Source organism: Phascolarctos cinereus, unplaced genomic scaffold, assembly GCF_003287225.1.
Source record: "Phascolarctos cinereus isolate Bilbo 61053 unplaced genomic scaffold, phaCin_HiC Scaffold_2;HRSCAF=192, whole genome shotgun sequence".
NCBI classification, from domain to species: Eukaryota; Metazoa; Chordata; class Mammalia; order Diprotodontia; family Phascolarctidae; genus Phascolarctos; species Phascolarctos cinereus.
The window spans coordinates 167163064-167186710 of NW_027555625.1; positions in this window are offsets into that span (position 1 = coordinate 167163064).

The window sequence follows — 23647 nt, forward strand, 5'->3', positions numbered from 1 at the left end:
AGGTACATTTTATCCCCTGGGACAATGGGACAATTGTGTGTAACATGGGTTTCAGTTACTGTGACAGTTACCAGCTGGGTGACCCTGGACAACTCACTTAACCTCCATTTGCCTCAGTTTCCCAAACTATAAAATAGGGAAAATAATGGCGCCTACATTACAGAGTTGTTACGGGAATCAAATGAAATAATATTTGTAAAGTACTTAGCACAGTGCCTGGCACATAGTAAGCATTATGTATTCATATGTATTCATTTCTCCCTTCTTCCCTTCTTGTCCAAATCTATGATCCTATGAATTTGTAGTACTGACACCTGGGAGCACCACATGACATGTGCTCTCCATGATCATATATGTTAGAGCTTTGGTGTAGGTACCATTATTATGTTTTGCATGTTTTACATGTTGCATCTAAAGAATAATTATCGATAGGCTACTAGGTTCACTAGATGATACAAAGCACGTAATAGTAATAATAGAAATAATTGTTGATATTTTGGTAGCATCCCATGTTTTCAAAGAACTTTACTCACAGCAACCTGAGAGGACAGACAGCTCAAGTATTGCTATTTCCATTTCATAGACAAGGAAACTGAAGCCCAGAGGAGTCAATCGAATGGACCACTATAGTCATATGACAAGTAGATGTCACAATTGAGATTCAAACTCAGGTCTTCGCAGCTCCACTTCTAGGACTCTCTCTGTTATCCCAGTCTGTCTCTTGTTATTGAATGTGATACAAATTTAAATGTAGGAAATTTATTACTAGGGAATATGGAAAGGTGACTGATTTTTTTTTTACAAAGTATTACCAACAACGAAAATAAAAATAATTAGCATTTATATAGCTCCTTAAGTTTGCAAAGTGCTTTACAAATGTTATCTCATTTTATCCTTTTAATAACCCTCAGAGATAGATGTTATTATTATCCCCATTTTATAATTGAGGAAACTGAGGCAGACAGAGGTTAAATAACTTGCCCAAGGTACCACAACTAGTATATGCTTGAAGCTGGATTTGAACTCTGGTTTTCCTGACTCCGGGTACAGTACTTTATCCATTTCTCCACCTGGCTGTACTAGGTACTTTATGTCTTTTTGTAAATAGTAAAATATAACCTAATTGAGAGCAGGGACTATTTTATCTTTGTCTTTGTATCCCCAGAGGCTGGGATTCTACCTTGCTCAGTAGGTTCTTAGTTAAAGTTTGTTTAATTGAGTGGAATTAGGTGACCACAGAAGGCAGAATGTGTACCAATGTGTGGGAGTTACATGGAAATAGTTTTCAATTCAATATATAGAAGAATATTCTTGTAATTAGAACTATCTTACCATGAAACAGGCTAAAATGGAAAGAAGGAATCTTCCCATTCTTGGACGTGTTCAAGCAGAGACTAGAGGACTGACTGTTAGAGATGTTTAGAAAGGAATTCCTGTATTGAGAGAAAGGATGAATTAGATAAACAACATTTACATCTTTTGTTTTTTATCACATTCATTTCCAAATATATTCATTTTCCCTTTCCTACAGAGCAAGCCAAAGAATTAAATAAAGAATTATAATGAAGAATTAAAAAAGAAAAAGAAAAAAAATCCAACTGAACCAACCAAATCATCTGTTGTGTCTAACTTGATGAACCCAGAGCACCTACCCACTTCCACCAAGAAGGAATATAGACTCATCTTCTCAGCTTTTTTCAATCATACTTGGTCACATGATAGTTTTCATTTTTGTTGTTTTCTTCCATCCAATTGAATTGTTGTGGTTATATACTTTGTTTTCCTGTACCTCCTTTATAGCCTTCTTTCCTTATAGCATAAGAATATTCTATCATATTCATATACCACCATTTGTTTAGTCATGTCCTTATCAATGGATATATACTTTGTTCCCAGCTCTTTGCTATTTCAAAAAGTCGTGCTTTGAAAATTTAGGCATATTAGAACTTCTTTCTCTTTGACCTCCTTGGGATGTATCCCTAGCCTTAGAATCTCTGGGTCAAACAAAGTGCATAGATTTTTTAGTTGCATTTTGTGTCAAATAGTCAACCCACAAGCACATATTAAGTGCGTACTGTGTGCCAGGCAGGCAATAGGTAGAGTGCTGGCCTGGAGTCATGAAGACTCATCTTCTCAAGTTCAAATCCTGCCTCAGACTCTCACTGTCTATGTGACCCTGGGCAAGTCACTTAACCCAGTTTGCCTCAGTTCCTCATCTGTAAAATGATCTAGAGAGAGAAATGGCAAACCACTCCAGTATCTTTGCCTAGAAAACCCGAAAGGGGGTCCCAAAGAGTCAGACACTACTGAAAAACAAACGAACAACAACAACAATATGCCAGGCACTGTGCTAAGTGCTGAAAATTCAAAGAAAGGCAAAAGATAGCCCCCAGCACTTAAGTAGCTCACTGTCTGATGGAGAAGACAATATGCAAACAAGAAAATTTGGAGATAATCAACTGAAGAAAGGAACTATCGTGAAGGAGAATTAGGAAGTTATTTCTTGAGAAAGTGAGATTTTCGCTGAGCCTTGAAAGAAGATAAGGAAGTTAGGGGGTAGAGCATAGGGGAAAGCAAGTAAAAATGCCTGGCGTTGGAAGATGGAATGTCTTGTGTGAGGAACAGCGAGGAAGCCAATGTCACTGATTTGTAGATTGTGTGAGAGCAAGGCTGTAATGAGCAGGAAGACAGGAAAGCTAGGAAGAGACCAGGTTATGGAGGGCTTTAAAAGCCAAATTGTTCCCTGCCACAGTTGGATCAATCCTCACGTCCAACAGTGTAGTAGTATTCAGTATTTCCACAAACAATTTCTAGATGAAAATTTAAGGCTCCTTCATATTCTGAGTTTATGATTCTAAGACTGTATCATGCTATAACGTTTTTATTTTTTATACTCCTAGGAAACTCTTCCTTGTCACTGCTTAGTAGTATGGTCAAGATATACAAATATGTATGTTTTGGAAAGAAAACAATGTGAGTCAGTGACTAAGTAGGGTCAAGGAAGTCAAAGTTTCCAGAATTCAAATTTAGTACTGCGCTTTATTTTATTTTTTCACCTTGAATGGCAGGTTAGGTTTACATTTTTAGCTCCATTGGACTGCAATTTTGCCCTGATGGTTTGAGGCTTATAATCATTTTTTGTATCTCAAATTACAGGAGGTATTTCCAGGCATCTTGGCAGTATTTTTAGGAGAAGCAAAGGAAGGAAGAATAATGATAGGCAAAATTTGTATAGCCATTTATAGTTTACAAAAAACCTTCCAGAAAAAGTCTGAGGCAGGTAGTGTATTATTATTCCAATTTTATAGATGAAACTCAGAGAGGTTAAGGGAGGACAGGAACTGCATCTTATCTAAACTTTGCCCCTACCCCAGTCTTTTGTGTGGAGCCTCTATCTGATCCCTTGCAGCCATCATTAGTTGAGGAGAGAAATCCTTGTGGAGAAGGGGCCTATCATCTCTGACACCACAAGTACCAACTAGTAGATCTAAAACTCAGCAAACAGGAATGCCTCTCATACCGCTGGTCCTGCTGCCGCTTGGCTTCCACAGCCATATTTCAGGGAAGCAACTCCTACAGAGATACAACCTGTCAACTTCCTGGTTCTGAAGTCCCTTGCCTCCACAATAGCCATAGCAACTAAAGATCTAGGGAAAAAAATAGTTCCTGTCATCCAAGTCCCTGACACTGTGAAATGACTTCAAATCAGAAACTGATGTGGTTTTATTAATGGAAATGACATAAAATAAGAGGCCATTACCATCTGCTTCGTTTCTGCATTCTAAGGACCATGGGGTCTTTTCATTTGTAGCTGAAACCTCCCCACCCCCTTTAGAGTATGAGTTCTTGGGAGCAAGGACCATCTTGCTTTTCTATTTGTATTCCTCAGTACTTTGTTTGTAGTAAGTGCTTAACTAATGCTATTTCATTCATTCATTTAATTTCATTTCATCCAGTGACTGTTCAGTTATTTCAGTCATGTCCTACTCTTTGTGACTCCATTGGGGTTTTCTTGGCAGAGATAAGAGAGAGACCTGCTTGTCATTTCCTTCTTCAGCTCATTTTACAGATGAAGAGACTGAGGCAAGCATAGTTAAGTGGCTTGCCAGAGTCACATAGCTAGTAAGGGTCTGAAGCTGGATTTGTATTTAGGAAGATGAGTCTTCCAGACTCCAGGCCAGGCACTCTATCCAGTGCACCACCTAACTGCCAACCCATAGTGTCACAGCTAGCTAAGTCAATTTGAGCTTACTTTTAGGTCTTCTGATTTGTAAGTGCAGTTTCCAATAAACCATGCTGTCTCTATGGAAGCAGCCTCAGTGCCCCGTTAAGTCCTTTTTTCTCCTGACTCCCCTACACATCATTGAGTTCATCATTCTTCCTAGACTTGCCTTGAACTTTAAATTTTCTCGCCCCTCACCATGCATATCCATTCCTTTAGTCTTGTCCACTCTTCCTGTGGAATGCTTTCCACTATCCTAATCTAACCCCTCATGATCTCATACCCCAATTATTTCATAATTTCTAACTAGTCTCCTTACCTGTAGACTCTTCTAATTCCAATCTATCCTTCACATCAATGCCAGATTATTCTTCTGGAAACACTGTATTCATCATGGTTAAATCTACTCAAAAACCTTCCCTGACTCCCCATTGTTCGTAAATACCAAATCTCATAATCATTCACAAATTTGGCCAACCTCTTCTCCAGCCAACACTTTACTCTTTCCCTAACATTTTATTCCTTCCCTCCTCTGAACTCCTATAGCATTTATCATCTACCCTCTAGTATGTTTGCTAATGTACACAATTGTGTATAAAGAGCATCTTCAATTAGACTGTATTCTTCTTAAGAACAGACTATGTCTTATACTTCCTTCATATTCTCCACCATTCATAGAACAGTGTTGATAACATAATAATTTCAAAATAATTTGGTGGAAAGAACACTAGAAATGTTTTTGGAAGACTTCTGTAATAATCTAGAAAATCTCTCTGGGTTTTGAGTACCACTTTCTTGAGACAACTGCCTGTACTCAATATATGACCTCTTCTATTGTCTGGCACTCCTACAGTGCTTTCTTTGTAGAATCCCTCACATCTGGAATTGATGCTAGAAGTTTTTATGCCTCACACTCACTGGCCAATCCTCCAGCATTTCCATTCCTATGACATCAGATGGAAGTAATCAATTAGACGTGTCCTAGTGAACTCTTAGGCTCCTTTTATGTCAAGCTGTAAAGCCTCTGACCTCTGAAGCGGCTCTGATATATGGAGGAAAGAATCCAATTGTGCCTGGGTGTGCCAAGGCCAAGCATTTCATAGAATAATAAATTTATTTCTCCTCCTATTGTTTATTTTAAAATGCACCACACCCAACATCAGAAAATGTCCCTCTGGCAACTGGAACGTGATCCTGTCCTTGTCTCCCTGGTGATTGAGGCCTGGATGCGTCATGTAGCATAAACACCTATTTCCATTCCCTGGATCCTATGCCATGCTCCTGGGTTTCTCAAGTTAGATCTCAAATTTTACTCAGTGTACATTGAAATGTAGCTATAACAAAGAATTATTGATTTGAGTTAGATTTCCAGCTAAAATCTGGTCATGGAAGAGACATAGAGACCAATAATGCCAAATGTAAGAAGTCCCAAAGTACCTTAGATGTCCTGGGACACTTGAGTCCCAGTCCTAATTTCTACTCTTAACCAGCTGTGTGACTTTGGGTAAGTCACTTCTCCTTGATTTTCTTATCACTACAATACTAGATGATTTCTAAGTTTCCTTCCCATTCTCAAGTTCAGTACTAGTAATAAATAGCTGCTGCTGTTGCTGCCACAAGGAAGATACCTTAAATTAATGTTCAAAAATGAAAAAAAAAATGTTCCCACTACCTTCCCGTACAAACTGTCCTGAGATACCCTGTGGAATGAAAGGTAAAATCAAGGCAAGTTCCCAAACCCATACTATAAACAGAAGCATTGTGCCTTTTGACTTTCTGCAAGGAATATTAACAATTCCACATCTGTTGGGAGATAGCTATACATCTGCTGAGTCAAGGAACTCAATACTAAACTTACTGCCCTCTCCTCAGCCTGAGCCGTTATAAGAACATGAACAGGGGTCAGCAAGTGATGAACCCAGGATGGGCTGTCCACTCGAACTTCTGTATTTCCTATATTTAGCTGATTCAAGTCTCAAAGTAGAAACACTATTAAACATAGGTTCTTGTATGAGTCAAGATAACAATAACAATCATTTCCTGGAATATGTAGCTGAGTGTACTAAGAAAATTTTTGTCAACAAATTCTGATCCTTGGAGATTATTGGCCTCATTTAAAAGGCAGAGATATTCTACACAATGTCTGCATGTGATATGACTAAGTAATTTGGCAATTTTCTCCAATTTTTAATTTTGATGAAATTTATATGTAATGAAATTTTAATAATGTCTTTGAATAGAAATTAAATTGTATCACTAAAAATTACAAACACCTTAAACTCAATTTCTTATTCTTTGTTCTATATGAGACCCTGTGAAAGACTAGTCTAACTACATTTATGTGAAAAAAAAAATCCGAGGACTAATGATAGCATACATTTCTATAGCACTTAATGGCTATAGAGTATTTTAAATGCATTACCTCATTGGATCCTTACAACAGTCCTATGAAGTGGCCAATGTAGTTGTATTTGCCTCCACTTTACAGATGGTAAAAAGAAGGCTCAAAGAGTTTAATTAATGGCCAACAGTCACAAAACTATTAACTGATAGACATGAACGCAAGGCTTCTGACCTCAAACCTAGTATCCTGTCCAATTCACCATGTTGTCTCTCATTCTGATTTTGAGAATGAAAATGAAGCATGCTATCTATGATTACAAACATGTCAATGGAGTACAATGGAAAGAACTCTAGATTTGTAGTCAAGTAAATTGTATTTGAATCCTAGCTCTTTTTCCTAATACCCATATGACATTAGGTAAAGCAGTCTACCTTACTAGGCATTGATTTCCTTATCTAGAAAATGGTGGGTGGGTGGGGCAGGGACATAAATGGCCTTTAAAATTCCTTACTCTAAATCTGTGCTCCTCTGATTCTTGGAAAAATAAGTTTGTTAAATATACATACATACATCTATATGTGTGTGTGTGCGTGTGTGTGTGTGTGTGTGTGTGTATTTTTTAAATGGGAGTTCCCTGAAAAGACTGCTGCTCAATTCCGTGCACACCTGCCATTAGAAGCCCTATCTGCAATGTAATTTTTTTTTTATTGGATACATTGCCCAAGTCAAGTATTGAACCTTAAACTTTATACTTTTAGCCTTCTTTTTTAGAAATATAGGATTAGATATCCTTTCCTTTATTATGTCAAGAGAACTTATAGGTAAGGGAAGATATTATCACAGCAGGCTTTATACACAATATTTCCCTTAATTTTCTTGGCAATAAGTCACCCTGATGTTTCTTCACACTTCAGTAGGAAAGTCGTTACAGCTGTCTAGTGAATTCCATCAGAATATTTGTATTTAATATGTGATCATCTTTTCTGGAACATGCTTTTAGTTTCATGTTGAAATGAGAATAACTAATTCCATCGTCTTTGTCACTAAAGTGAAAGTCTTAATATATAGGAGAGTAGCTGAATTGCTTGATTTAGGCATCTTACGACTAAAAATATAAACATGCACCAGATAATGATGGGTATAATTTTTGCCCCATCACCTTTATACCTTCCAAAAAAGCACTTGACTAATAAAACTTTTAGGACATTCTGTCTTTTAGTCTATTAAATTAAATGGGAGGGGTTACTTTCTGGAGCCAAATTTATGGGCACCTTGAGAATCACTATTTGATCAGGTGGTCCTGAATATAAAGGTCCTACTTTTTTTTTTAATGTGCATATCAAAGATAATAATAGTGATTATATAGCCCTTTGAGGTTTTCAAAGCATTGTATCTCTTTATCTCATTTGATCCTCTCAATCACCCTGTGAGGTAGGTGCTATTATCATCCCAATTTTATGGATGAAGAAAAAAAGGTTAAAAGAATTATTTGACTAGGATAAAATGGCTTCAAGTCCCAACTAAAATCCACCTCCTACAGGAAGCCTTCCCTAACCCCTCTTAATTCCAATGCTTGCACTCTTTAAATTATTTCCTTTTTATCCTGTATATGGCTTGCTTTGTATATATTTGCTTGCATGTAGTCTCCATTAGATTATAAGCTTCATGAGGGCAAGGAGTGTCTTTTGCCTCTTTTGTATCCCCAGTGCTTTTAACAGTGTGTGGCACATAGTATGCACTTATTAATGTTTGTTGAAATGAATGAAAGTAAGTGTATCAGGCAGGATTTGAACTCATGGCTTTGTGAATCCAAGCCCAACACTCCAATCAATAAAATAAAGCATCTTTTTATTTTCTTGTATATTTTGACTTTGGGGAATCTGCTTCCATGAGTGTTGTTTTCTGATCTGGCCTATTCTGCACTGGTTGGGCTTGGGTTTTCTGACTCTGATGTGCTGGAGCTGCCTTCTGTGCCTGATCCTTCTTGGTGGGGATTTTCTTGCAGGGACCTTTGGGGCAGGCACTGTTTTCTGGGCAGCTCCTTTTTTTTTTTTTAGGGGATGCCTTAAAGTACAGATGGCTTTTGTAACCTCTTCTAAGATATTTTTTGTGTTTTTTGTTTGTTTGTTTGTTTTTGGCCTTCATGATTTCATGATGGTCAAAATCTGTCATCTTGGCTTTCCTTTCCCTAGGTTCAATCTTCTTGGCCTGGCTTGTAGTGGTCCATTTTGAATTGATTATTTTTCTCAAGCATTCTGATCATACTTTCAACAAGCCATGTATGGGAACTAGAGAAAGAACTCAGTCTATCAGCTGAGCATACATTTGAAGGGCATAGCCTGCCTCTTCAACACCACTGTAGGCATCATCAAACAAACTGCTCAGATCAGTAACATCCATGATAGCTACCAGTTTGCCCAAATGTGGCCCAAAGGAAAAGAGGGCAATGGCTAATGTCCACACAGAGTATGAATACCAACATTCAAGTGAGAAGAGTAGTCTCTGCTTTTCAAAATCTCTACCCACATACATCTTTCTACCCTCAGACAAATACTAAAATTATAGCTGCTTCTGAGTTCCAACTTGAATTGGAGTGAATTCATTTTGTTCATGTTAAATCATAGACACCACATACAAAGAAAGAAGAAGGAGAAAGGCTAGAGGAGGGACAGGAGGTCATAATGGACTAAATGTCTCATGCCTTTGTTTAAAATAGTTCCTTGGTATGTTCAGGGGATCTTGAGCCCACAGTGTTTGGATTTGCTTATAAGGGAGAGGAGATGAGAAATGAACAACCTCTTTCTCCTCTTCACCCAGCAGAAGCTCATTAAACTAGTCTTTTCCATTGTGTGAAGTCTTCAAGTCCCTGTCCAATGTTCCCTAATTAGATTATTAAATGATTTCAAAGTATTAAGTGTTAAAGACATATTTAAAGTTTCATTTAAGCCTTTGTCATCATCATCTCTGATCTGTCTTCAGATCGAAGAAGAATTTCTAATAAGGCATCTTATGTAATAAAGGAATACTATGTCAATCTATAAAGCAGACTATGAGGCTTGGGAAAGAAAATCCAAACTAATAAGTCTTGCACTTACTCTCCCTTGTCATATATAGTGATGAGCTTTGAATGTGAACCCAGGGAGAAGGTAAATCTCTAGTGTAGGGGGAAGATTTCATTAATGCTGACAATCTTTATAGGGACCACTGAAATTCACATGGAATGAAATTTCACTTTAACAATTTTTCCATTCCTCTGAATATATCATATTATAAGAGGAATTCATATACATACTTATATATTTGGAACTATGTACAGATACATTCATGACTGGCTAGGTATCTACTGTATGTTAGTATATAATTGTAGGGTTTATGTAAAAATCACCATGGTTGAAACCCTAAGGTTTAATTATATTTCTTTCTAGTTACCTCTAATTCAGTCCTCTTTGAGAAGGCACCAGAATATCATGTCCACCAAAGTAAAATTGGTTGGCATTTTCTAAAAGGAGGAAACCTAAAAATATGTTGGTTTATTTTGCCTTTGCTACAATGGGTCTTGGAATTACCAATTATAGTCCAACAATAAGAGAATATTCCTCCCTTCTTTTTCAGTTTGTTAGAGTTATCAATTTAAAAACAGAGAGAAAGAAAAACTTTGTAACACGTCAGCATTGTCAAACAAAATGAACCCACATGATGTTCAAACTGAAAAAAATGCATTCCTTTTTCTACATCCAAGTCCATTGCAAGGATAATAGTGAAGCACACAGGCTCTCTATTCAAAGTTCAGATTCACGTAATCAATGATCTATTTTATCTCTTGTGGTTTCCTCTCTTCCTTGTTAGGTCAAGAAAATATATCCTACCCACAGCTGTGCAAAGTATGTGGCTTGGACTTCTTGGGGCAGAGGCAAGATAGCAGAGTAGAGAAATCACATAGCTAAGCTCTCCCAACATTCCCCTCCAAACTTCAAAATAACACCTCAAATCAATTTTTGGAGTGGCACAGCCAACTAGATGTCACAGTAAGACATTCTTCCAGCCCAAGACAATATAGAAGGTCAGAAAGAGAGATTTGTGGGGGAGGAGGCTGGCTAGAGCCGATGTGGATGAAATACCTGTATTGGGACTAGGTGGTGATGACAGAAGTAGTAGCAGCTTTGTGAGTTCTCAGGCCAGAGATGGTAAAGGAACCTGGCAACTTTTCAGAAAGAAGTTACAGGGGAACTCCATGTGAGTACTAGATGAAGGACCAGGCTCTGTTTGGCAACACCATTGCCTATACCCTCATCTGGGTCATAGCTTGAGGGCAGGGAGGAACACTTAATCAACAGAGAGAAGTCCTGTGCAGCAGCATCAGGGACCCTGTGGAACAGTATTGCTTCTAAGCCCTGAAGAATAATATCCATTACAATGACAAGGAAGCAGGGGCCCTTCCTGAGCAAAGACCAGAGTTTAGACCAGGAGATCAGTGACCATACCTGTCCCCAGATCATACCACCTTGGAAGCACCCAAAAACTTCCAAGCTGTCAGAACTAGCTCTAAAAACAACAGCAAGAAAAAGCTTGGAGCTTGAGACACAGTACCTCACCTCCCCACACCAGGAACAAAGTCTAACTTTAACATGAAGTTCCAAATCAAGAAAAGGATGGAAACAATGAGCAAACAATCCCAAAAGAACCTGACTATAAAAAGCTATTATGGTCACAGGGAAGAACACGATACAAAATCAGAAGACGGCATTGAAGTCAAAATAGCTACAAGCAAAACCTCAAAGAAAAAAATGGGAATTGGACACAAGCCCAACAGGAATTCTTGGAAGAGCTAAAAATAATTTTAAAAAATAATAAAAAGGAGGGGTAGAGAAAAAAATAAAGAAATTAAAACAAAGGAAGAAAATAATGAAAAGACAATTAACATGTTGGTAAAGGAGGTACAAAAATGCTAAAGAAAATAACACCTTAAAAAGACAGAATTGGCCAAATGAAAAAAAAAAGGTAAAAAAATTCACAGAAAAAAATAATTCCTTAAAAATTAGACTTGGGTAAGTGGAAGCTAAAGACTCCATCAAGAAACAATAATACATCATTCCCTAATTGATAAATGGCCAAAAGATATGTACAGGCAGTTCTCAGATGAAGAAATTAAAGCCACCTATAGTTATATGAAAAAAATGCTCTAAAGCACTATTGATTAGAGAAATACAAATCAAAAGAACTCTGAGGAGCCACATCACACCTATCAGATTAGCCAACATGACAAAACAGGAACATTATAAATGTTGGAGAAGATGTGGGAAAATTGAAACACTAATGCATTGTTGGTGGAGTTGTCAAATGATCCAACCATTTTGCAGAGTAATTTGGGGCTATGCCCAAAGGGCTATAAAAATGTGCATACCCTTTTACCCAGCAATAGCATGTCTAAGGCTGTATCCCAAAAAGATCATACAAATGGGAAAAGGACCCACATCTGCAAAAATATTTATAGCAGCTCTTTTTGTGGTGGCAAAGAATTGGAAATTGAGAGAATGTTCATCAATTGGAGAATGGCTGAACAAGTTGGAGTATATGAATGTAATGGAATACTATTGTACTATAAGAAATGATGAGCAGGTGGACTTCAGAAAAAACCTGGAAAGACTTGTTTGGTCTGATGCTGAGTGAAGTGAGCAGAACCAGGAGAACATTGTACACAGTAACAGCCACATTATGTGATGACTAACATTGATAGACTTAGTCCTTCTCAGTAATTCAAAGATCTAAGACATCTCCAAAGGTCTTATGATAGAAAATGCTATCCACATCCAAAGAAAGAACTATGGAGTTTGAATACAGATTAAAGCTTACTATTTGCTATTTTTCTTCTGTTTTGTTTTGTTTCCTCTTTCTGGTGGTTCCTTCTATTGGTTCTAATTCTTCCTTACAACATCACTAATGTGAAAATATGTTTAATAGGAATGTGTGTGTGTGTGTATATGTATATATATATATATATATATATATATATATATATATATATACACACATGTATATATATATATAATATATATATATATATATACATACATATACACATATATAGCCTATATCACATTGTGCTCCATCTTGAGGAGTGAGGGGGAGAAAAAATTAAAACACAAAAGCTTATGGAAGTGATTGTTGATAAATCAAAATAAATTAATAAACAATAAACGATAATACAAAGTATAAAAATGTGAAAAAATAGGAGAAAATGTGAAAGCTTTCATTGGAAAAACAACTGATCTGGAAAATAGATAGAAGAGAGATAATTTTAGATTTATTAGATATCCTGAAAGCCATGATAAAAGAAAGAGTCTAGACACCATATTTCAAGAAAATGTCAAGGAAAACTGCCCTGATATTCTCAAACCAGAGTAAAGAATCCACCAATTACCACCTAAGAGAAATCTCAAAATGAGAACACCCAAATTCCAAAGTTCCCAGGCCAAAGAGAAAATGATTCAAGTAGCCAGAAAGAAAACATTCGAATAACATGGAGTAAGAGTTAGGATCACACAAGATTTAGTAGTTACCATATTGAAGAAGTGGAGATCTTGGAATATGATATTCCAGAAGGCAAAAGAGCTGAAATTACAACTGAGAATAACCTACTCCGCAAAACTGAGTAGAATCCTTCAGGGAAAAAATGTATATTTAATGAAATAGAGGACTCTCAAGCATTTCTGATGAAAAGACCAGTGCTGAATAGAAAATTTGACTCTTGGATACAAGACTCAAGAGAAGCATAGAAAGGTAAACATAAAAGAGAAATCATAAGAGACTCAATATGATTAAACTATTTTTCATTATTAGGGCAGGTAAAAGGATTATACATAGAAAGAGAGTATGGAGAGAATTGATTATATTGTGATCATGTAAAAATGGATAGGTGAGAAAGAGGGATGCTCTGGCAGAAGAGGGAAGGGAGAGGAAGAATGGTAACATTTTTCTCAAATAAAGGAGGCATACAAGGAAAAACTTTTACAATGCAGGGGAAAATGGTTGAGGGAGGAGGTGGGCAATGCTTGAAACTTATTCACATCTAAACAGGTTCAAAAATGGGAAAAAATATGTCTATATACTCAAATGGTAATAGAAATCTATCTTACCCTACAAGGAAGTAAGAGAGGAAGAAAATAAGAAAAATGTGGTAGTGTTGGGTAAAGGGAGGACATATAAAAGAAGGCAGTGGTGAGAAGCAAAATAGACTTTGGAGGAGGGCCAGGGGGGAGAGAGAGAGAGGGAGAGAGAGAGAGAGAGAGAGAGAGAGAGAGAGAGAGAGAGAGAGAGAGAGAGAGAGAGAGAGAGAGAGAGAGAGAAAAGAAAACAAGATGTAAGGAAATACACAGTTAGTAATCATACCTGTGAATGTGAATGGGATGAAGTTACTCATAACAGAAGTAAATAGCAGAATGGATTAGAAAAACTAGAATCCAACAATATGTTGTTTGCAAGAAATACACTTGCAGCAGAAAGACACACTGATAGTTAAAATAAAGGGCTGGAGCAAATTCCATTATGCTTCAGCTATTGTAAAAAAAGGCAGGGGTAGCAATCATGATTTTAGATAAAACAAAAGCAAAAATAGACCTAATTAAAAGGGATAAACAGGGAAACTACATCTTGCTAAAAAGAAACCATAGACAACGAAGTAATACCAATACTAAACATACATGCACCATATGGCATGGCATCCAAATTATTAAAGGAAAGGCAAAATGAATTCCAGGAGGAAATAGACAGTAAAACTGTATTAGTTAGGGACCTCAACCTTCTCCTATCAGAATTAGATAAATCTAACCAAAAATAAATAAGAAGAAGTCAAAGAGAACAATAGAATCTTAGAAAATTATGTGTGATAGACTTCTGAAGAAAACTGAATGGGAATAGAAAGGAGTATACCTTTTCAGCTGTGCATGGCACCTTCTAAAGAATTGACCATATATGAGGCTTATAAAAATGTCATGACCAAATGCAGAAAAGCAGAAATATTAAATGTACCCTTTTTAGACCACAATGCAATAAAAATACATTAATAAAGGGTTGTTAAAGCACAGATTAAAAGTTGATTAGAAACTAAATAATCTAATCCTAAAAAATGAATGGGTCAAAAACAAATCATAGAAACAATCAATAATTTCATTAAAAAGAATAACAATAGTGGGATAAAATTCCAAAATTTGGAAGATGCAGCCAACACAGTACTTTGTGAAAAATTAATATCTCTAAATGCATGCATCAATAAAAGGGAGAAAGAGTAGAGCAATTAATTGGGGCAAGCAACTAAAAATGAACAGAAAAGAAACAAATTAAAAATCCCTAACTAAATACTATAATGGAAATCCTGAAAATCAAAGGAAAGATTAATAAAAGTGAAAGTAAAAAACCAAGCAAACATTGAATTAATAAATCAAACTAGGAGCTGGTTTTATTAAAAAACAACAACAATGGGATATATAAACCATAGCTTAATTTGATTTAAAAAAGAAGAAATCCAAATTACCAGTATCAAAAATGAAAAGAATGAACATACCAATATCAATGTGAATTTTTTAAATAAAATACTAGCAAAGATATTATAGCAATATATTACAAAGTTCAAACATTATGACCACATAGGATTTACACCAGGAATGATGAACTGGTTCAGGAATACTATCAGCGTAACTTACCATATCAATAACAATAACAACAAAATCATATGGTTATGTCAATAGATGCAAAAAAAAAGGCCTTTGAAAAAATACAACACTCATTCCTATTAAAAACACTGGAAAGCATAGGAATCAATGGAAGCTGAGTAATATATATCTAAAACCAAGAGTAAGCATTATCTGTAATGGGGATAAACTTGAAGCCTTCCCAATAAGATCAAGAGTGAAGCAAAGATGTTCATTAACACCAGTATTGCTCAATATTGTACTAGAAATGCTACCCATAGCAATAAGACAAGAAAAAGAAGTTGAAGAAATAAAAATAGACAACGAGGAAACATAATTGTCATTCTTTGAAGATGATATGATGGTATGGTTAGATAAACCTAGAGAATCAACTGAAAAATTATTTGAAACAATAACTTTAGTAAAGTTGCAGAATATCTAATAAACCAACATAAATCATTATTTCTATATACTGCCAACAAAACCCAGCAGCAAGAGATAGAAAGAGAAATTTGATTTAGACTGATTTCAGACAACATAAAATACTTGGGAATTTGCCTGCCAAGACAAACTATAGAATTATATGAACATCTGGCTTCAGACACTTACAAGCTCTGTGACCCTGGGCAAGTCACTCAACCCTGTTTATCCTCATCTATAAAAAGGGCCAGAGAAGGAAATGGCAAACTACTCTCGCATCTCTGCTAAGAAAATCCCAAATGGGGTCATATACAGTCAGACATTACTGAAAATGACTGAATAACAATGAAAAAATTACAAAATACTTTTCAAGGAAATAAAAACAGATCTAAACAATTATAGAAATATTAATTGCTAAGAGGTAGATCAAGTCACATTGATAAAATGATAATTCTATCTAAATTAATTTAGTTATGTACTGCCCTACCAATAAAACTATCAAACATATATTTTGTGGAGCTAGAAAAAATAGTAACAAATTCCATCTGGAAGAATAAAAGACCAAGAATATTAAGAGAATCATTGAAAAAAAATTGTGAAGGAAGGTGGCCTAGCAGTACCAGATTTCAAACTATATTGTGTGTATACACACACACACACATATAGTATATATATATTGTATATATGTATATATATATATATTGTGTATGCATACACACATATGTGTGTGTACATATATGTGTGCATATATACATATATATGAAGAGAGAGTATTATACGAACATAATGGAAAACTATCGTGCTATAAGAAATGACAAACAGGCAGATTTCAGAAATACCTGGAAAGACTTACACGAACTGATGCTGAGTGAAGTAAGTAGAACCAGGAGAACATTGTACACTGTTAACAGTAACATTGTGCAATGATCAGTTATGATTGACTTAGTTTTGCTCAGCAATACAAGGATCAAAGACAATTCCAAAAGACTCATGATAGAAAATACTATGCACATCCAGAGAAAGAACTAATAGACTCTGAATTTAGATCAAAATATACTATTTTCATTGTTTTTTTTCTGAGATTTTTCCTTTTTTTCTATTTCTTCTTTCACAATATGACTAATCTGGAAATATATTTTACTTGATTGAACATGTATAAGCTATATCAGAGTGCTTCCTGTCTTGGGGAGGGGGAAAACGAGGGAGAAAAATTTGGAACTCAAAATCTTTCAAAAAATGAATGTTGAAACTGGTCTTTACATGCAATTGGAAAAAAATACTATTAAATAAAAAAGTATATGACTTATTTCTCTTCTGATTTTCATGGTATAATGTTTAATATTAAAAGTTAACATATCTATGTTGATTTTATTTTGAAATATGGCATAAAATGTTTGTCTAAGCCCAATTTCTTTCCAGGTGGCTTTCTAGTTTCCCCAAAAGTTATCAAATAGGTAGTTCATTCCTAAGTAATTTATATTTTCTAGTTTAGGGAATACTTGCTCATGGAGTCCTATTGTTTCTGGTTCTCCCCTGTCTAGTCTGTTCTATTGCTTTATTTCTCTATTTTGGCTAATATGAAATGGTTTTGATGACTGTTGCTTTGTAATATAGCATAAATCCTGAAATTGTTACTCTCCATTCATCTCTTTTTTTTCATTATTTCCTTTGACATTCTAGACCTCTTGTTCATCCACATGAATTTCAAAATTTTTATTGAGTTCTATATAATGTCCCTTTGATAGTTTAATTAGTATTGCATTAGAACATATAAATTAATTTTGATATTATTAATATTGTTATTATATTATAATGTTCCAAACATGAGCACTGAATGTGGCTCCAATTATTTGTTTTATTTCTTTAAGGAATCTGCTATCACATCTATACTAGTATTTTCTGCAAATTTGTAGAGTCATTCCAAAATATCTTATGCATTTTGTAGTCATTTTAAATAATATTTCCTTTTTTATTCTTGCCTCTAGAGTTTTTGGTATATTAACCTGTGGAAACAGCTGAAATTAGCTTATGCATAATAATTCTTATTTTAGAAAAGTTTGAGGGGTCATGAGGATGGAGGAAACGTCTAGTTCATCATTCTGTTGATCACATGACTCTCATGTCTCCTTATGTCTTTCAATCAATTACATAATGGATAAGATGTGTTCTACTGAGGGATACTTATTACAAAAATCTGCTTATTCTCTTTCAATACCATGATTGATGATGTCCTCAAGGTGTGTGTAGATAATTCTCATAAAAATTTTATATAGATGGAAATGTAGACTTAAAGGTTGATAGTTGTTGATTTTTTTTCCTAGTCTAATTTTATTTATTCATTTATTCATTCTTTCATTTTCCTATTTCCAAGATTTCCCCCTCACACTTTTGGTCCATTTTCAGAGCCATTTTAAGTTGATTTTTCAAAGCTTTCTCAACTGTATCTATTCTAGAATATACCGCTTCTACCTATTTTTTAGTCTTACCTAGGTTTTTTTTTTTCATGTCTTTGCTCTCTTTAGTGCCATTGCTCTTTCCTCTATCAGCACATCTGGAACTTCGATGTTAGAGTCTGAAAATGTCAACTCTGTTGTCCCTGATGGTAAAATATTTTTGTAACCATATATGCAGAATTTTTCCATTTTCCCTTATTTATCTTCTTCCTTCTATGTTCATCCTTAAATGCCTACATTATGACTTTGCTTAGTAAGGGTTCTTGCCAAGCTTCCTTTGAATTGATTTTTAGCTTCTACTGTTTCTCTTTATTTTATATAATGATACCTCTTACAATCTTCTATCATCTTTTCTTTCTTTAAGATTTTATAAATAATCTCATATTCTAAATAAGTGTTGATCTTGGATTTGAGATTTTTGTGATTGGCAAGTAGGTCAAATATTGGCTGGCACTATTTAGGGTCTTTTAATATCCTTGTTTGGGCAATTGATTTATACCAATTAAACTTCTCTTGAAAGTGTTGTGTATGTAATTCTCTCCATATATCATTTTTATAATTAATAACTTTTTTAAATAGTTCAAAATGGAGTAGTTTTAATTGCAGGTCATATCTTTTGTTCAATTTAAATCTTTTTCTAGCTTTGTACTAATTTTGATCTTTGCTCTAAAAAGTTGCTATGACTATAAACAGCTGATTAAGGAATAATTTTCTCATCAGTAATGAGTCATTTCCTGTCCTTTAAAGTCTAATCAATTTCATTTTTCTTGTTGCTGTCCATTGCTGTTCATACACAATGCTTACTAATTTTTTTTTTCTGAGAAATTTTTCATGATACAGAAGGGTGAAACTTGTGTAACCTATGTGTTTTTGATCTCTCATTCTTGATCCTTAACTTCCAGTATATTTCTTATCAGTCTTACCTTCTCCTCTATTTGCTTTGAAGTCACTGAACACCTAAATATATATTAATTTTATTTAGATTGTCATTACAAGTCTTTGTATAATTTCTTGACCTCTTTATACTCTGCAATGATGTTGGTTAGTAAGCTGAAATTATTTCACAGTGGTTTATTTTGGAAATATTTGTAATGAGCAATAGAATATGAGATGAACAAATAGCCTTTGGAATTTTGTTCCTCATTGCCCTTGGGTTCATGAAAAGACTATTGCCACCATATTCTTTATTTGCCTCTCCAAGAAGAAGCTTAGCTATCCTTCCATATAACTGTATTTCCTTCTACTTGTTATGCAGAGTAGATGTGCCAAATAAAGTGAACATAGTATTTTTTAAGATTCATGGACTGATAGGAGACCTTATGTTCTGGTGCTATCATTAGCTGTGCTATTTCAGTAAATTAGGCAATAGTTAAACTAGTTAGTCAGTTAGTCAATGAGCATTTTAAGTGCTTCCTATATGTCAGGCACTGTGCTAAGCTCAGAGGATAGATATAAAGAGAATAAAAACAGGACCTACCTCCAAAGAAGTCATATTCTAATGGAGAAGAAACTAGGTAAAACTAGACATAGCTAAGATGTATGCAGAGTAGATGGAAGATAATCCCACAGGGGAAGGCGCTAGCAGTAGGCATAGTGGGACATGCCTCCTAAAGATTATGAAATTTGAGCTGAATCTTGATGTAAGCCAGGCAAACAAAGAGATGGAAATAAAGGGGACATGGGTAATGGCCAATAGAAAAGCAGAAAGATAGGAAATGGAGTATCATCTGGGAGGAATAACAGGCCAGTGCAACTGGATCATTGAGGTGATTTGAGTATACAAAGACTGGAAAAGTAGAAAAGATGGATTTTGAAGTGTTTTAAACACTATAGAATGGTATTTTTGCTTCTAGAGGTAATATGGAGCCACTAGAGTTTTTTGAGTAGTGGGGGTAACATAGACATGTGCTTTAGGAAAATTACTTTGGCAGCTGACTGGGATGAGGAGAGAAATGAGGCAGGGATGAAATTAGAAGGTTACTGCTAGAGTCTAAGTGTGAGGTGATGAAAACCTGTGTCAAGGTTGTGGCTATGTGAGTGAAGAGGAAAGGATTTATATGAGAAATATTGTGAAGGTAGAAACTATAACATTTGACAACCAATTGGTTATCTGAGGGGAATAGGAATGAGGAGTAGAGGATGACACCGAGTTTTCAGGCCTGGGTGACAAGGTGGATAGTAGTTCCCTCAATAATAATAAAACAGTTAGGAAATTTGGGGTGAGAGATACTAAGTTCTGTTGTGGACATGTTAGGTTTTAGATACTTATTGGACATCTATTTTGAGGGAAAAAAAGGTAATTGGAGATTTAAGATTAGCTGAGGAAAAAGAGTAGGCCTGAACATACATATGTATGTATACACACATGTATATAAGTATAAATACTTACAAATATATATATGTATATATACACATATATACATATATAATGTATGTGTGTCTAGGAATCATTTACAGAGAGATGATAATTGAAATCATGTGAGCTGAGAAGATCTTTAAGTGTAATAGCATAGAGGGAGAAGAGAAGAGAGCCATGGACAGCCACAGTTATTTGGTATAATATTGTTGAAGATGAACAATAGAAACTAAGGACTGGCCAGAAACGTTAAGAGAGATCAGTGTCATAATAACCTAGAAAGGATAGACTATATAGGAAGAAATAGTGATTGACAGTGTCAAATGCTACACAGAGGTTAAGAAGGATGAGGACTGAGAAAAAGGCCACTGGATCTGTCAATTAAGAGATAACTGGTAATTTTAGAGAGAGTAGTTTCAGTTGAACGAGAAGGTCAGAAGCCAGAGGAGTTAGAAGAGATTGAGGGGAGAAAAAATGGAGACATCAAATGCAGTGACTTTCTTGGGGAGTTTAGACGTGCAGTGGATAGAGGGCTGGGCCTGACATTAGGAAGAGTCATCTTCCTGAGTTCAAATCTTAGATACTTACTAGTTGTGTGACCCTGGGTAAGCCCCTTAACCCTGTTTGCCTCACTCATCTGTAAATGAGCTGGAGAAAGAAATGTCAAACTACTCCAGTATCTTTGCCTAGAAAACCCCAAATGGGGTCACAGAAAGTCAGACATGACTGAATAATAACAGCTAAGAAAGGGAGGAAGGATCTAGGAAAATAGCAAGTGGAGATGGCCCTATCAAGTGAGTGGTTTTGTTTGTTTATTTAAGGATGAGGGAGCCGCAGATAAGCAGCCTATAGACAAGAAAAGATTGAAAATTAGAGAGTGGGTGAAATTTGCTGAAGAATATAGAATGTGATGGATGGTATCAATGGTTTATATAAAGGGGTTTGCCTAGCCAAGGTGAAAGACCACATATTCACGGGAGTCAGTAGTAAAGGAGAGAATAATTGTGGAAGATGTTTTAGTGATGTGAAATGTGGAGAAGGGAAAAGGGAGAGATTTAAGCAAATGATCTAAATTTTGTTTGGTGAAATATGAAGTGAGGTTCTCAGCTAAGACAGGGTGGCAGGGAGGATTGAAGAGGAATAAAAAGTTTTGGAACAGCTATTCTTTTGAGTGGGACAATGAACTGATTAGGGAGATTATAAAAGGATTGCTTTGCTAAAGTGAAGGTCCAGTTGAGATTATGTAATATAAATATGTAATGGACCTAATTAGCAGTTTTGTGAATTTTTTTTTCCCAGCTCTGTTCACCAGTACATAAATAGAAGCAAAGGTGGAAGATGGTAAGAATAAAATGGTGATGGGACAAGTCACAGTGGGTTTGAGTGCAGAATTGAGCTGATTCACCAAAGTCAAAAGAGGGAAAGGAAAAGAATGTAGACAATACAGGAGTGATAGCCTGAGAAAGAACTCAGGGGTGGAAGGATTGGAGGTCACAATAAGGACAATCAGGGACAGGTCTTAAGGCATAAGGAAAGATGGAATCTTAAAGGCCATTTGTTTCAGATCATCAATTTTTCAGATAAAGAAATGGAGACTTGTTGAGACTAAAGTGACTCATGGAAGATCATGTTCTTAGCTAGTGATAGTCACTTCACCTCTCAAAGATCTTTGCTTTCTCATCTGTAGAATGAAGTACCTGGACTATATGATCTCTGAGATCCCTTCTAACTGGAATATTTTTGTGCCTCTGTAATTCCTTTATCTTTTTTCAAGGACAGATAGTTGATCAGAAGGATCATATCAATATTGTGAGGTTACAACGAAGGTAAGCCTTCTCTTAGGATCCTGATTACTTGTACGGATGATGTGAACATGGCCATTTTTCTCATTTAAGTGGTTGAGGACATCTAAACATGACTGCTTTCAAACCCATTCAAAGGATATTGAAGATGAATTAAGTCAACCTTAAATGCAAGATGTGACTGGCTCAGACTATTGTGGATCAGAGTTATCTTTTTATAATGGACCAATAAAAGGGAATCTTTTAGATAAGAATTAGGTTATTGGAGAGATCTTAAGAGAGCTGAGGATAGACTGGAAATGGCCCCAAGATTGAACTTGCTCCATATAAAGAGAGATCGTGGGATCCTGGCCCACAGATTAAGTCCGTGGGATCTCATTTGAAATTGTTCAACTTTCTTTGACTTTAAACTACTACATGCTATAGCAAGATATGAGACAAGAGAGAACTCTCAAAATTGAAATGCATGAATATATCATCTGGGGGCAGAATTTTGTTGTTTTTTTCCTTTAAAATTTTTTTTTTCTGTTGGAAATTGAATGATGCCCATCAATTGGAGAATGGCTGAACAAGATGTGGTATATGAATGTAATGGAATACTATTGTTCAGGTCCTCCTGAATCCAAAGCCAGTGCTGAATCCACCGTACCTAGCAGTCCCCTGTGATCAATGGATTCTTTCAATTTCTATTTTGCCCTCTGGTTCTAAAATATCAGGGCAGTTTTCCTTGATAATTTCTTGAAAGATGATGTCTAGGCTCTTTTTTTGATCATGGCTTTCAGATAGTCCAATAATTTTTAAGTTCTCTCTTCTGGATCTATTTTCCAGGTCAGTTGTTTTTCCAATGGGATATTTCACATTCTCTTCTATTTTTTCATTCTTTTGGATTAGTTTTACAGTGCCCTGATTTCTCAAGTTGTCACTAGCTTCCAATTGCTCCATTCTAATTTTTAAGGAACTATTTTCTTCAGTAAGCTTTTGGACTTCCTTTTCCATTTGGCCAATTTTTCTTTTTAGGGCATTCTTCTCCTCACTGGCTTTTTGGACCTCTTTTGTCACTTGGGTTAGGCTATTTTTTAAGATGTTATATTCTCCAGTATTTTTTTGGGTCATGTTTAGCATGACTCTCAGTTTTTCCTCTACTTCTCTTACTTGCTTCTCAAGATCTTTTTTGAGCTCTTCTGTGGCCTGGAACCAATTCGTATTTTTCTTGGAGGCTTTGGATGTAGGAGCTTTGGCTTCCTTGTCTTCTTCTGGTTGTGTGTTTTCATCTTCTTTGTCACCAAAGTAAGATTCTATGGTCTGACTCTGTTTGCCCTGCTTGCTCATGGTCCTAGCAATTACTTGAGTTATAAACTCTTTGTTA